This window comes from Pogona vitticeps, chromosome 10 (assembly GCF_051106095.1).
Source record: "Pogona vitticeps strain Pit_001003342236 chromosome 10, PviZW2.1, whole genome shotgun sequence".
NCBI classification, from domain to species: domain Eukaryota; kingdom Metazoa; phylum Chordata; class Lepidosauria; order Squamata; family Agamidae; genus Pogona; species Pogona vitticeps.
This window is the reverse complement of record NC_135792.1, coordinates 8,646,932-8,662,500: the sequence shown is the minus strand read 5'-3', so window position 1 is coordinate 8,662,500 and position 15,569 is coordinate 8,646,932.

Here is a 15,569-nt window from a genome sequence, read left to right as displayed (position 1 = left end):
CTGTTCCAGATGCAGATGAAGATGTGACCTTGAAAAAAGCCTGGTCACTCTGTGTGTGTGTGTGTGTGTGTGTGTGTGTGTGTGTGTGTGTGTGTGTGTGTGTGTGTGTGTGTTGTACACTAATCCAGGCATGTGCCTCCAACCCATGCTATCTGCATACCCCTAGCACAGCAGGCTTAGATGAAGCGTACCATTCTGTGCTTCTCATTTCTCAGAGCAGCCGCCTAGAGTGGTCCTGACCCAACCAGATAGGCGGGATATAAATAATTTTTTAAAAAAAATTATGGGTGTGTAGGCTTACAAGCACGGCTCAGAAGCAGGTGACATCCTTAGCCATACATCAGCCCTATTCAAAATGAGATCATCATCATCATCTTAGAATCACAGAACTATCCATCATCGGATCCAGCCCTGTCAAGGAGGCACAGCAGGGAATTGAACTCGCAACAGCTAGATGCCTAAACCACTGAGCTAAGACTGAAATTCTTAGGAATTTCAGAAGCTTTCCAGTGAACCCAGAAATGACTTATTTTATTCATTAAAATATTTTTCACCCCACCTTTCTCCTCAAAAAGGACCCAAGGTGGCTAACATCAATAAACAACAGTATTTTAGCTAAAAACTGGGAGTATATAAATACTACAAAGGATCCAAAAAAATGTAAGCAATACCAAAACACATTCAAAGCAGTAAGGCACAGCAGTCCATTAAAAGTGCAGGCAGCCAGTCACTGAGAGAAAGCTTGCCCAAAGAGAATGATCTTTGCCTGCTTGTGGAAGGAAAGCAAAGATGGGGCCAGTCTGTCCTCCAGTGGGAGGGAGTTCCAAAGTCTGGTCTCAGTGACAGAGAAAGCCCTTACCTGTGTCCCCACCAAATGCAGCTGGTGGGGGTGAGAGAAAGGCCTCACCTGATGATCTTAACATTTGAGCTGGGTCACGAAGGGAGATGTTGTTCTTGAGATAGCTTGGCCCCAAGCCATTTAGGGCTTTACCTAATGCCCCATACAAAGTGACTTTTTCTTAGCCCTGTGGATCATAGAGTTGGGGGGGGGGAAGCCAAAATGATTGAAATTTGCACCTCCATCCATTGAGAAACCCTCTTCCTCCTTTCGATTGCCCTGTGCTTTAGAAGACTCATCTCCTTTCCCTTTTTCTCCCAAGAACCCAATTTCGGAGGAAAACCCACACTCGGGCAACTGTTCCATTTGGCAAGGTTATGTCATCCTCTCGGCGACATGACAGCATGTCTGCCAGGAGGGTTGGTTAGCTCCTGCCGTGGGGTTCAAGGCGTGGTTGACTCTATGATTCCGTAGGAAAGTTTTCCGTCCCTGTGTGATCTTCTCTCTTGTCTTTGGCTCCAAAGCCACGAGGAGAGAATTTCTAACTCAAAAACACACACAGAAGTCGCTGTTGGGAAGTGATGACTTCATAAAGAAAGAACTCCCATCTTTTTGCTGGTTACATTTGTCTGTTCATAGACTCCCACCCACATGGGATTCGGGAAGGAGAGAAGGAGATTTTGGAAACAGACCAATTTCTCAACAGTTTTCAGTTGAAAAGCAGCTCTGCCGTTGCCTCTGTTTTCTTGACATCCAACTTTCCTATCTTGCCCGATAGTCCAGTGTTCTAGAGGGGCTGTACATAAAAAAAGTTTGCAAAAGGAAGATCAGTATGGTAACAAAAATTAAACTGTTTGAAGATCATAATAGCAACTTGGTGCCATGTCACTACAATGATCTAAAATGTGAGACCCACCCATTTCTCCCCTTTTTTCTGGGGAAAAAAAGCTTGCTTTGAACAGGGACTTGAAGCTTGGGACTTGGGACTCAGATTTGGATTCAGGTCTTGGTACCAAAGACTCACATTCAGACTTGGATGGAGAGTATGAAGACAGGAAGCTCTATGACCCATGGAAATTCTCCACACGACTCTGAATCCTGATTTTCCAGGTTCCGAAATCACATAAGAACCCCTATGGGTCCGATGAGGCTTTCTCTCATCAGATGTGTCACCCTCCATGTGCAGGAGGGTGATGGAAGTGATGGCAAAATGGGTGCAGCTACACAACTCTTTGCATGGTAAGTGCACCTGAATTGTAAGGGTTATTGTACAACATATTGTTGTGGTTTCATTTTTTTTTATAACTACAAGAATCAGTGGCTGGATGAGAATGTTCAACTGCAGATCTTCAAAGATGTACACGCAACTGTGGTGGTCATTGGATAAACTCCAAAAATCCACAGTGTGGGATTGTTTTTAATTTGGTCAATCAAAAAAAAAAAAAAAAAAAAAGCACAAAAACGTCTGTAAGCTTTCACAATCTTCAGAGGTCTTCCTCAGGCTATGTTAGAAAATAAGAAAACATAACATTTTGAAAGATCTCTCCTGATGGGATCCGAAGGTCTCAAAAGCTTACATATTGGGTATGTGTACATGTGTGTCTATGTGCATAGTATTACTACCATATGGATTTCCAGATGTTTTTGGCCAGAATCCAGTTGCCAGTTCCATCCGGAGTAGACCAAGCAAGTGTCTACTCTGTGGGATTCATGTAAAGTTTGGTTCATCATTCAGTAGTGGATTCAATGGCTCAGTCCTAATTGGGATTAGCAAATAATAATAATAATCTTAGACCTGCAAAGTTGGAAGGGACCCAATAGATCACTAGAGTCCAGCCCCTGTCAAGGAAGCACAGCGGGGAATTGAACTCCCAGCCCCTCAAACACTACACTAGGGTGGCAACCAATCCTTTCCTTACAATGAACGCATGCAAGCAGGAACCTTTGAAGATTGAAGGATCTGCCAGGAAGTCATGGCAAATCCCCAGGAGACAGGAATGAAATTTCCTGACCCAGTTCTGCCTCACAGCAGACATCTTTCATGTCATATTCCTCATTCTTCAAAAAAGAAGAGAGGGATTTGCTGAGGGTTCAGTCTAATTCCCCCATTGGACCATTCTGCCCCTCCACATTCAGATTGCACCCCTCATAATTCTTGTCCCAGAAGTTTGATTCCAGCCTCAGAAATGGCAGTGATGATATTAATGAATTAACTCATCAAGTCATAGGAAGTTGATTTGTAAAAACAATTTATCACGTAACTTGTTCCAAATTCCAAATTCCCCCCAAAGTAATTTGTTACTGTTATAGGAGCATTTTATCCTCATTATATCAGTTCTTACTTTCCAGTCACTTTTTTAAAAAAATCACCTTACGGTTGATAAGTGACTGACACAAACCTTTTAATTTAGAAACTATAGTATAGTGTGCTGTGCTGGAGAGAGTGATGGAGTAGGATTCTGGAGAACAGGGTTCAAATTCTCACTTGGGCATGAAAATTCTCTGGGGGAGTGGAACTAGCAGAACGACTACGTAAATATCTCTCTTACTTTGAAAGCCCTCTTAGGGCCGCTATAAGTCAGTTCCGACTTGGTGGGACAGAACACACACTGATAGGGCAATACTTCTTCCACAGTTTTAAAGAATTTGTTGCATTACTTTTGAAATGGAACTTTGTTATACTTCTGGTGGGAAAAAATTAATGTAACAATGTAATTATCTTGCTTTAAACTCATTATATATGTTGAACTTCCACTGCAGCCTTATTTGCAAACATCCAGGAACCAGCTCAATTAGTCTTTGATCAAGCACTCATTCTCTAATTTCATTATAATAGAGACCAGGAAGCAGGTCCTTGTTATATTATAGACTGGGTGAGGGCTGAGGAAGACCCAGAATCATTGCGGGGTCAACCATGGAAATGAGTGTGAAGTGAATCCCAGTTATATGGGCCCAGAATCCCAGGGGAACATTTCGTTGAAGCATAGCTAGGCCTAGCTCTGCTCAAGCTTCCTGTTCCTGCCCCAGTGCTACCTGGGAGCTTTCTTTCTGAGCAGGAAGCTTCGGCAGAGCTAGGCCTAGTTAAGCCTCAAAGCCTTCCAGCGTTGGACTTTCTCCCAGGTAAGGTGGGAGAAAATCCCACCTTACAAATCTAGGTGTTTGTAAAGTGTCTGCAAGGTAGCTAGAACTCCCAGAATGGAGAATTATGGTATTTGTAGTCCAACTCCCATCTCTATCGGTTACAGCAGTGGTCTCCAAACTTAGGCCTCCAGATGTTCTTGGATTGCAACTCCCAGAAGCCTTCACCACCACCTCCGCTGTTCAGGATTTCTGGGAATTGAAGTCCAAGAACATCTGGAGGCCCAAGGTTGGGGACCATTGGGTTACAGCTCTAAACGGCAGAGTGCAAAAGAATACAGGGCTGAAATAGGTAACTTCATCAACCAGGGCTAGAAATGGAGACAGTGGGTAGCTGAGACTTTTGGAGGTCCATGCAGAAGAAGAAACTGTACCTAAATCCTTCTGATTTAAGAGCTACATTTCAAGTGGCTCCTTGCTGGAAGGAGAAATGGTCATTTCCTACTTGCAGAGGCCTCACAGACTGCATTTGCAAGTTAAGGGGGAAAAAATGACACAGGAGCCAAAAGCGACCTTAAGCACAGACTCGGAGAGAGAAATGCACCCGGGACTATGAATGCGATAAGGCCTTTCCTGTCTGGAGCTGCTGCTGGCTCTCTTTGTGTGGTACTGTATAGCTTCCTGCCTCTCCAGGACAGGTCTCCAGCCTTCAGCGATACAGCATGTCTCGGGAACCAGAATCCTCAGAGATGGTGGGGGGGGGGGGATCCCAATTTTGCAGCTGTCAGGGATAATGTACACACATTTTACACACTCGGTATCTGTCTAATAGGCAAGCCGGAGAAGGCCCCTCCCCGCCTTTTTCCCCTCTCTTGCCAAAGCGAATTGATTTTACAGATGCTTGTGCATAAATAGGAACCGGAGCTTTAAAAACTCCTGGAGCCTCTGGTTTTTGGAACGCTGGACAGGAAGATCAAATAATATGAAATAAAATCGAAATCAAAATTAGAAGACGTTTGGCCACAGCGTTATCAGATAACACCACATGGAGGGTTCGTAATCATAAATACTTCCTGTGGAGGTTTGACGAGCCGTGATATTCATTCCTGCAGAGGAACAGGGCTGCAGTGCAGAGGGATAACAAAAAAAAAAAAAAAAAAAAAAAGCATTCACAATCACCATGGAAAGTTGCTCTTAGGGGTGGGAAGGGTGAGCCTATACATTATCAGTGGGTCTGTTGCTTTCGAGACATTTTGAGATGTCGCAGGGCAACAATTGTAAAAGAAAGGATCTGTGGATGCGTGGTCTAGAGCAGTGGTTCTTAACGTGGGCAATAATGCCCCCCAGGGGGGCGATTTGATTTTTCAGGGGGCGGTAGAACAAAAAGGGGCAGTGTGGGGGCGAAAGAACAGAAGGGGGCGGTAGGGGGCACTGGAGCGAGCCAAACCTGTGAAGGCGACTGCAGCCGCAGTGCTGGCAGTAGATCTGGTGCTGCTGCCACCACCAGATGATCCAGCTCTTTCTACCTGCCACGTCTTGCCTTTCTCCTTTAGGGGAGCACTGAGTGTGGATCGGGTGAAAGGAAAGGGTCTCTTGGGTCTTCATCCTTGCCCCATGAATCACTGCCTCGCACCCGGGTGGGGAGGGAGACTAGCTAGCTAGCTAGCTAGCTAGCTAGGTAGGTAGGTAGGTAGGTAGGTAGGTAGGTAGGTAGGTAGGTAGGTAGGTAGGTAGGTAGGTAGGTAGGTAGGTAGGTAGGTAGGTAGGTAGGTAGGTAGGTAGGTAGGTAGGATGGATGGATGGATATCATCACCTCAGGGAGGGGGGCGATGATAACTTCCTCAATGGCTCAAGGGGGCATTTCTTTCAAAAAGGTTAAGAACCACTGATCTAGAGCCACCAAAAAGCTCATGAGGTGCAATGTGGCACTTCTCTCTCTCTCTCTCTCTCTCTCTCTCTCTCTCTCTCTCTCTCTCTCTCTCTCTCTCTCTCTCTCTCTCTCTCTCTCTCTCTCTCTGGATTGAGATGACCTAAGCAGTCCAAGGTCTGTGCAACTCCTAGCTCTCTTTCAGACTGCTCTCCTTCTCTTTGGATTTTTTTTTTTTTTTGGCTTACAAACATGGCAACAGGCACACAAATAAGTAGCCTTGCCTGGTGAATTCTAGCACCAGTTGGAACTAGCTGTTTTGGTATCCACCAATGCAGGCACTGTCTTCCATCCGCTCCGGTCAGAGCCATGAACGCAGGAACGCACCAAAGAGAAAGGAGGAAGGGGAGGTGGTATTCCCATGAAAGAGAAAGAAAGTTTATGCTTTTTTTCTTTTTTTAAGGGAAAGGAAATAGCGATGAGAGATGTTACTGTTTATTTTCCCAACATTCACTTCTTGATTTACGTAAAGGTTCCCCTTGACATGTAGTCCAGTTGTGTCCGACTCTAGGGCGCAGTGCTCATCCCTGTTTCCAAGCTGTAGAGCCAACATTTGTCCGTAGACAGTATCCGTGGTCATGTGGCCAGGGTGGACACGGAACGCTGTTGCCCTCCCCCGTGGTGGTACCTATTTATCTACTTACATGTACATGCTTTTGAACTGCTAGGTTGGCAGGAGCTGGGACAAGCGACGGGAGCTCACTCCGTTGCGTGGATTCGATCTTATGACTGCTGGTCTTCTGACCTTGCAGCACAGAGGCTTCTGCAGTTTAACCCGCAGCGCCACCACGTCCCTCCTTGATTTAGTTGCCTTCTTTTGGAGCCTTGGGTCCGCAGTTACCCTGCCCTAGTTCTATCCCTGTCTCTCAGAAAGAAAAAACAAAACAAAACAAAAGCAAAACCTTGGCCAGTATCACTGACCTGAAGATTTATTTCTCCACCTGGAGACCCACAAAAGCAAAGCGATTCCCTCAAGCATCAGCTGGCATCCTGAGACCTGTCAGTTCAATCCCTAATCCTGACACAAGAAAGCATAAAGGCTGAACTCTGCTTTAGTGCCATCCAGATGTTGAACATACCATGGTAAGTCAGCAAGCCCTTATTGCTGCTACCTTCTGATGCTCTAAATCCACTGCTGAAGATACCCAACTCACAGTGCTTAATGGTAGGGCCAGCTCTGTACCATGTAAAGAGGCTGTTACAATAAAGAAAGACACACACACACACACACACACACACACACACACACACACACACACACACAGACACACACACACACACACACACACACCATGAGGATGGAGCATATAAAATCTCCTAGCTTTGTAGGAGAACATTTGCAACCATTGACATTCTCTTTCCATTGGAAAATTACTGAGATTACGGAGAGTGAATTTATGTGTGTATTCTTTGTCTGTGAATTCTGACTTACAGTGATCCTTTCCAGGGTTTTCAAGGTAGAGAATAGTCAGAAGTGGTTTACCCTTCCCTTCCTCTAGGGGGCACCCTGGGACTGTGCAGGTTGCCCAAGGCCACCCAGGCTGGCTCTTCTCACAAGAGGCGCAGTGGGGGATTGAAGTCCCGACCTCTGGCTCTGCAGCTAAAAACGTAGAGTGGTGCCTCGTAAGACAAATTTAATTCGTTCTGCGGTTAATGTCTTGCGAAAAATTCATTTTTGCGAAACGCGTTTTCCCATAGGAATGCCTTGAAATCGAATTAATGCATTCCTATGGGCAAAAAATGTCAGACAAAGTCAAATTTGGTTTACAAAAGGTTTATTAAGTGCTCTTTAAAGCCATACATATTGTGCAGATGAATTTTTAAAAAATTCAATCAAAAAACTTTAACTTTTTAAACATCATAGAAAACATTTAAAAATCAGCAAACATGAGGAAGGAACAAAAAAATGGAAAACATTTGTCTTGCGAAGCACGGCCATAGGAACATTTGCCTTGCGAGTCACCAAACAAACCTCCCCCCCCCCAATTGCCAAAACCATTTGTCTTGTGAGTTTTTTGTCCTGCAAGGCATTTGTCTTGCGAGGCACCACTGTAAAAGGTAAATTTAAGAAGAGAGAATTGATTTGGAGCTGTGTCTCTTAACATAATAAAGCCAAGTTCATTCTCCTTTCATGTTTCAGCTTGGCAAGAAAATGAGGAATTTGAACCTGAACACGCACCCTTTGTAAACATTGCAAGATGCTGGAAAGTTGTATTAGACCATCTGCACCTTGCCTTCAGAAAGCAAGGCAAGAAAAAGTGCCCGTTTTCATTCACTAAGCGATAAAGCCCCCTCTTGATGCGACACTCCTCTGTCATTCTTGCAGAGTAAGCGTTTCTTCCGAATGCACCTCCCTGTGGTAAAATCTGGTATTACCCAGCAAAAGAAAGGGAAAACATCAAGATCTTTTCCAGAGCAATCATAGGGGGGTTTACAGCAGGGAGCACTTTGATTAAAAATGGATGGGTGCCTTCATTTGCAGTACAAGACATATTTAGCAAATTCATACTGACTTCAAATGTATCAGATGGTGCCGAGAAAATCTGATGCTCGACAAACACACCAGTTCCATGTTGCACTCTGAATATCAGAGCAAATTTATCCACATCTGTCCAGCAGTCATCCTGATTCTGCCGTTCTGCGTTCAGTTCTCTAGACGTAAACTCAGGGGAACCTAGTTCTAGGGACATGATGTGTATGATCACACTCTTATTTCCAGAGGAACAGGGCAATCATCCTCATCCCCGCCATCGAATTGCAGTGCTGGAAGAGACCCTATGGATCATCAAGTCCATCCCCTGTCAGGCAGAGGCAGTTTCATATATTTTAGCATTCTTTTTGCTTCTGTATCTGCTGTTGTTGCTATTCTTTTGTATTGTCGTTGTCAAATGCTCTTTGCTTCACTGTGGCCAAGAAGACACTGAGTGTGATAAAAAGGAGCACACCTGACTGAACTGGAAAGGGTTGCTTTAAGGGGAACAATCTCTCCTAAAGTGACTCTTCTGTCTTGGCGAATCGCTCCACCCTGGCCCCCAAGAGTCAAAGCCCTACAGCTGGACCAGAAAAGGTCCAGTCTGGGCATGGACCATGGCTCGGCTGGATTGGATTCCCCTGTATGTCATCTTATCACTGTGAAATAGATTTCAGCAGATCACAAGTAGTCCAAAGCGAAACCCATTTCCCTGCATAGCTGCCTGCTCTGAACCCTTTTACTGCCCAGGTCAAATGATGGAGACTTTGCTTCAGCATGAAATTCAGACTCAGAGACTCTCAAGGACTGCATTCCATTGGTGGGCAGAACCAAAATCTTAGTGCATTTTTGTTTAAAGTTCTTAGGATCAGGCACTAAGGATTGGTCTTCCAATCATTTACAGTGGTGCCTTGCTTAATGAGGATAATCCGTTCCAGTGAAATCGCTGTAGAGCGAAATCCTCGTTAAGCGAAATAAAAAATCCCATTGAAACGCATTGAAAACCCATTCAATGCATTCCAAAGGGCTGAAAACTCACTATTCAGCGAAGATCTTCCATAGGGGCAGCCATTTTTGGTGCCTGTGAAGCGAGGAATCCGATGAAAAACACAGCGGGGAGCCATTTTACACAGCGCCGCCAATCAGCTGTTTTAAAAACATCGTCTAGCGAAAAATTGGTTCCTGAAGCAGGGAGCCAATCCTCGAGAAGCGAATTTTGCCTATTAAAACATTGTTTTGCAATTGCAAAAGCGATAGCAAAACAGTCATCGTATAGCGGTTTTGTCATTTAACGAGGCAATCGAGAAGCGAGGCACCACTGTACAATGGGGAAAACCTGTGCAGACACTGGAACACAGTACTGATGCCCTGGTGACATGAGGGAACTGTTCTCTAGTTATCTCCCAGTTAGACCATTGCTTTTTCCCCCTGGTCACAGGATGCACAGTCAAGTTTGAAACATTTCCCCAGCCAGCGGTGTAATAGTCTATTTACCAGTCCCAGGGGTGTGGGGGGTTGTGTTGTTTTGTACCTCTGTTGTACCCATGCATTCCTCACCAGAATTCCCTGTGTGCACGACCCACCCACTTCTTTTCAGAACTGAAGCCAGAATTGAAGCCACCATTGCTGCATTGTGTTGTTGTTGTTGTTGTTGTTGTTGTTGTTGTCGTTGTCGTTGTCGTTGTCGTTGTCGTTGTCGTTGTTCTTATTCTTACAGTATTCTTATTATTTTTTGGCTGCTACATTGATACATTGGTAAAAGTATGTCATAGGGCAATTTCAGCCATTGCTGCAGTCCTGGCTGTGACGTTCCACCCAGTGTTCCCTGTTTGTTCTCCCCAAACACAGGTTCACTCTCTGGATACATTTACTCTTTCTTCCACTACCACCAGTGGATCTCTCATCCACACTGCACCATATATGTATCAGACACGAGCTGCCAATATAATTGGATTATTTATCTTTTTTTAAAAAACCCTTTAGGGCCTCGATGCTTGGCTGGATGCCTACTCCCACCAAAATCTACCCATATCTCCCGATCTAGTCAGGAGGTGAGGCTGAGTAGCCTGACGCCAAGGGAGGTCCAGAAGACCTGCCTTCTCAGACGTTGCTCTTCACCTCTGGAATAATCTTCCTCCTGAGATCCGTGCGGCCCCCTCGCTGGGCATTTTTAAAAGCCAACTGAAAACCTGGTTGTTTAGGCAGGCCTTCCCTCCAGTTACTATTTCATTTATTTCTTCTTATTCTTTCCATCCTGAATAATATGATTATTTATGTTTATAACATTGTTATTTTTTATAATGTTTTATTATACATGTTGGAAGCTATCCAGAGTAGTCAATTGACAAGATGGGTGGGGTATAAATGCAATCAATCAATCAATCAATCAATCAATCAATCAATCAATCAATCAATCAATCAATCAATCAATCAATCAATCACAGATGTTCTTTTATTATTGTTTAGGATCACTCATTAAACTTTGCATATTTGATTACATGTTTGCTTATTCAGGTGTTGTATTTACTATTTAGCTTTACTATTTCTTTCGTCTCCTTCACATTCTCTCTAACTCTCCAACTTTCAATTCTCCCCTCTTAACTCTCTCAAATTCTCCTCTCTTACTGCCTCCCTCTATATAACTTATTTATTTATTTATTTATTTATTTATTTATTTATCTATTTATTTATTTATTTATTTATTTATTTATTCATTTATTTATAACGGTCTCCTTGACTCCGCCCCTGCTGTCTTCTCATAGGTTGCTGCTCTTGAGCTTCAGTTATGATAGACAGGAGCGACGTGGGCATTCCGCCAGACTGGCATTTTGCCATGCTGCTTTTCGCCAGCCATTGTGAGGGGACAGTCATGTTTTTTCCAGAGCAAAAAGGAAATGACAGATTACGCTGAAAGGCGGAGTAGATGGTGGGGAAGTAGATGGACCAATGTGATTCTGCAGGAGCAGCCAACGCAGCAGAAGACATATTTCCAACCAGAAATCCCTTCCCGATATATGGATGTATCAATAAATATTTACATATATAAATCAAGGGGCTGAATTGAAGCAAGAGAGAAAACAAACAGGTACCATGGTGTAGCTGGCCATAAAGATTCCAATTGGAGGAAATAAATTGCTACCACTAAAAGTTCTTGGTACATTTGCCTTGGTGTATATATACCACAGGACCAAGAATCAGTACAACAAAGATGTGGGAAGTATTGGAAGAACTAGAGGACACTTCCCTCATGTGACCAGGGCCTTAGTTACATCAATGCAATTATGCAGGCAGAAGTGTTCGTTTGGATTCTGGGTGACACACATCAAAGGTCAGTGAAGCCTCAGCAAATAAAAAAAGGTAGTGAACAGGGTTGCTGGATCTCAGCTGAAACCCCAGTGCCTTGCTATGTGGAAAGACAAATGACGGAGATGCTGGCAAGTCTTTGGCACCAAGTCCCAAGTCTGAGTCTTTGGCACCAAGTCCCAAGTCCGAGTTTGAGTCTCTAGTCCCAAGTCCCATGTTCTATTCCCCAACTCTGAGTCTCTATTAAAAACAAGCCTTTCCCCCCCCTCAAAAAAAGAGAGAGGAGGGTTGGTGATTTCTAAGTCACAAGTGGAGTCTGAATCATTGGGGAAAAACCTCAGTCACGTCTGAGTTGAGTCACCCGTGCAACTGAAGTCTAACTTAATAGTGAGTCCCTTCGCTGCAAACGACCAGCACTTCAGGAAGCGAAAGCTAAATTTGTGAATGGTGCCTTTAATGTCTGGATGCCACCCACTATAAAAGTGAAGTGGTCCGGATGTGAGTTGTACATGTATTTCTTTAGGAGCTAGCACAGGAAATCCACGGGGTGATCCACACCCAGGAAAACGGCCTCATTCACGGTTAGGTCCCCATACATGTGCATCTTATTTTGTTATTTTCTCCAGAGGGCCCACCTCCTGCGATCACAAGGGCCTCTTCCCTCCTCCCTTCAGGCTTTGGGCCCGGACGTCCCGAGGAATGGGAAGGTGCTGACTTGGCAGCTTTCTCAGGGAAGCTTCAGATGCGGCTGATGATGAAGTCCCGATAGGCAGCCGACGGGAGCTCATCTGCCCTTTTCTGCTGCGCTGTTTCGTGTTTGCCACAATGGAACATTTCTTCTCTCAAGAAAACTTTGCAAAGGCAAAAAGCTTCATTTCCTGAGATTGAAGGCACTTTATTAAATTTTTTTCCCCCTTGGCGTAAGAAAGGCTGGCAGGCCTTTCTTTTCTTTTTTTGAAAAAAAACAGGATGAGCAGCCGCAGTGTGAAAAGGAATTTGCCAAAATCATTAGCAAAAAAAGCCCCCCCCCTTGAACTTTAGTGCAGGAGGTTTATTTTCTCACTGTCAGGATGGAGGCTTGTTGCCAAAAATAGTACAACTTTAAAGCCTTTGGAGGCCATATCCTCACAAGGCTCTGATGTGGAGGTCATTTTAAAAATTACTATTAGCTTTGTTCCATTAATAATTATTTGCTTCTTAGTTCTTGTTGAACTGAGTTTCATTGTAATTACAGTGGTGCCTCGCTAGACGATGATAATCCGTTCCACTGAAATCGCTGTTTAGCGAAATCATTGTCTAGCGAAAAGCATTTCCCTATTGGAATGCATTGAAACCTGTTTAATGTGTCTAGAAGTCAGATGGCCCTGTAACTGGTATGATGCGCCCATCTCAGCAGCAGCTCAGCTTGCTTGCCAGCTATTTGCGCTGTTGTCTGAGTTTGGCACCCCTCCCCCTTGTCAAGCGTGTTTATTTACAATGACTGTGGGTTTGCCTTGGCTTGCTTTCCCTTTCGTAAACTTTGTTGGTGCATATGCATCCTTCTAATCTTTACTCTGCAAATTGGATGCCACTGAGTCCTCTCTTTTCTTTTTTTCAAAAAGCTAAAGAGCTTGAAAGACGGTGCTCTAGGAAACAGCCTCCCTCCAAAATGATTAAATGAGACAAGGTGAGAAATTGGGGCAGGTATTTGATTGCTAGCTTGCTGGAGAACTCAGTGAGTTATGCGTCTGGCTGTGGAGCCAGAGGTTAGGAGTTGAATTCCCCACCATGCCTCTTGGGTAGAGATGGGCATGAATTTAAAAAAAAAAAAACACAAAAATGCATTCAAAAATTGCTAATTCATCAATTCGTATTTGTACAAATCAATGCCCCCAATGAATCACGAATCAGTGAATTTTTAGCAATTTTTGATTTGTCAATTTGTTTGGATACAAAATGCCCCCCACCCCCGGCACCTATAAACACCAAGATTGCAGGAAAGCTTCCTCTGATTCTCCTCTGCAATCTGTCCTAGTTTGGTGAAGATTTGATTTCAGATGTCCGAGATATACACCCACAAAGAGGCCCCCCTCGGGAAAGTTCTCCCCAGGCACCTAGAGACACCAAAATCACAGAGAACCTTCCCCTGACTCTCTTTTACAATCTTCTCAAATTTGGTGAAGATCAGGTTACCCCAAGCCAGCTGCTAGAGGGCATTTTCCTGGGGCAGGAATCACTTTGTGGGTGTATGACTTGGATGTCTGAAATCTAATATTCACCAAACGTGGGGGGATTGTAGAGAAGAATCAGTGGATGTGAATCTGTAATTTTTGTGTCTCTAGGTTCCTGGGGAGGCCCTATTTGTGGTTGCATATCTTGGAAAGTTGAAATCCAAACTTCACCAATCTTGCAGGGCTTGTAGAGGGGAGTCGGAGGAAGCTTCCCTGTGAATTTGGTGTCTCTGGGTACCTGGGGGCCACTGTTTTATAGGGTTTCACAATCAAAATCAAATTGACAAATTGATTGTCTATTCAATGTATTCTCAAAGGCTTTCATGGCCAGGATCCGATGGTTGTTGTAGGTTTTTCGGGCTGTCTGGCCGTGTTCTTGAGGTTTTTCTTCCTAACCAGTCTCTGTGGCTGGCATCTTCAGAGGACTGGAGTCGGAACTCTGTCTGCGCTCTGATTGTCTATTTTTTAGAAAAAAATGTAAATTTGTAATTCATCAACCTTGATGAATCACAAATCAAAACAAATCATCATATATATTTTTTTGATTTGTGCCCATCTCTACTCTTGGGAGAAGAGCCAGCTGGTGTTTGGCCTTGGACAAGCTCCACAGGATTGCCCCAGAAACAAGGAATGTAAACCACACCTCAGTACTACCTAGAAAACTCTGAACAGGATCGCCACCGTTCAGAATTGACCTGATAGGACACAACTCTTGTTATTATTCTTCGATTGCTATCTATCCCTTATAAATGGATGGGATGGGTTCCTCAGCGCCTCCTTCCAGGTTAACCCAAGGCCATCCCAGTGAGCACTTGTTTTCAGGACTGTTTGGTATGTTCAAATACCACATGGAAAAAAGTGTTTTGTTTTCCGCCTTGCATGCTGTGCTGTGCCAACTGTCTCCCTGTCCAACTTGGCTTTTCTTTTAAAGTGACGGCTTTTAAGCAAGACTTGCCTGGAGAGAGTTCGGGGGTGGCATCGCCAGACCAAAACAATCACTTGGAACAAGTCTGGCATCCAAATGAATGGGCAGGCTTGCTTTGTGGGCTACGGACATTGTAAACAACTGGGTTTTTAAAATAAAAAGGATAATGTGCATGGTCCTGCCCTGTCTGATTTTTTTTCACATACGAACCCATGCAAATACATGCAAGTCACTGGAATACATATCCCGTGGGGAGAGCTATGGTTATCTCCAGACCCTTGTTATGACAACCGAGATGGGAGCCCTTGGTTTTCTTTTAAACTATTGATTCATCCCCTTTCCAAACCAGAGCCATTCTGAGTCACTGGTCAGGCTGGCTGGGGCATTCTGGAAGTTGTAGTCCAAAATGTCAAATCTCTCTCTCTCTTTTTTGCTGCCTGAGGATTCTTGGAGTTGTTGTACAAGGGGAAAAAAAGGTACTATTGTTGTCTGGGTTATTCCGGAAGTCGCTGCACAAGACATCAACTTTTCTGAGTAGGAAATTCTGAGATGTGGAGTCTGTACAAGCAACGTTCCTCATCTTTGGTTAGAATGGGACTTACAGTGCACATAGTATCTATGCAAATATAAGCCAGCTGTCCGAGAGGACTTTCAAATTGGGCGGGGGTTCTCTGTTGCTTTTGAATGTGCCTTTTTATTATTGATTTTATTTACTGTTTTTAATAGAATTGTTTCATTCTTTTTAAATATTTGTACTTATTGTTTTTAGCTTATATATATTGGCATTTTAATGATATAAGCCACCTTGTTTCTTTTTA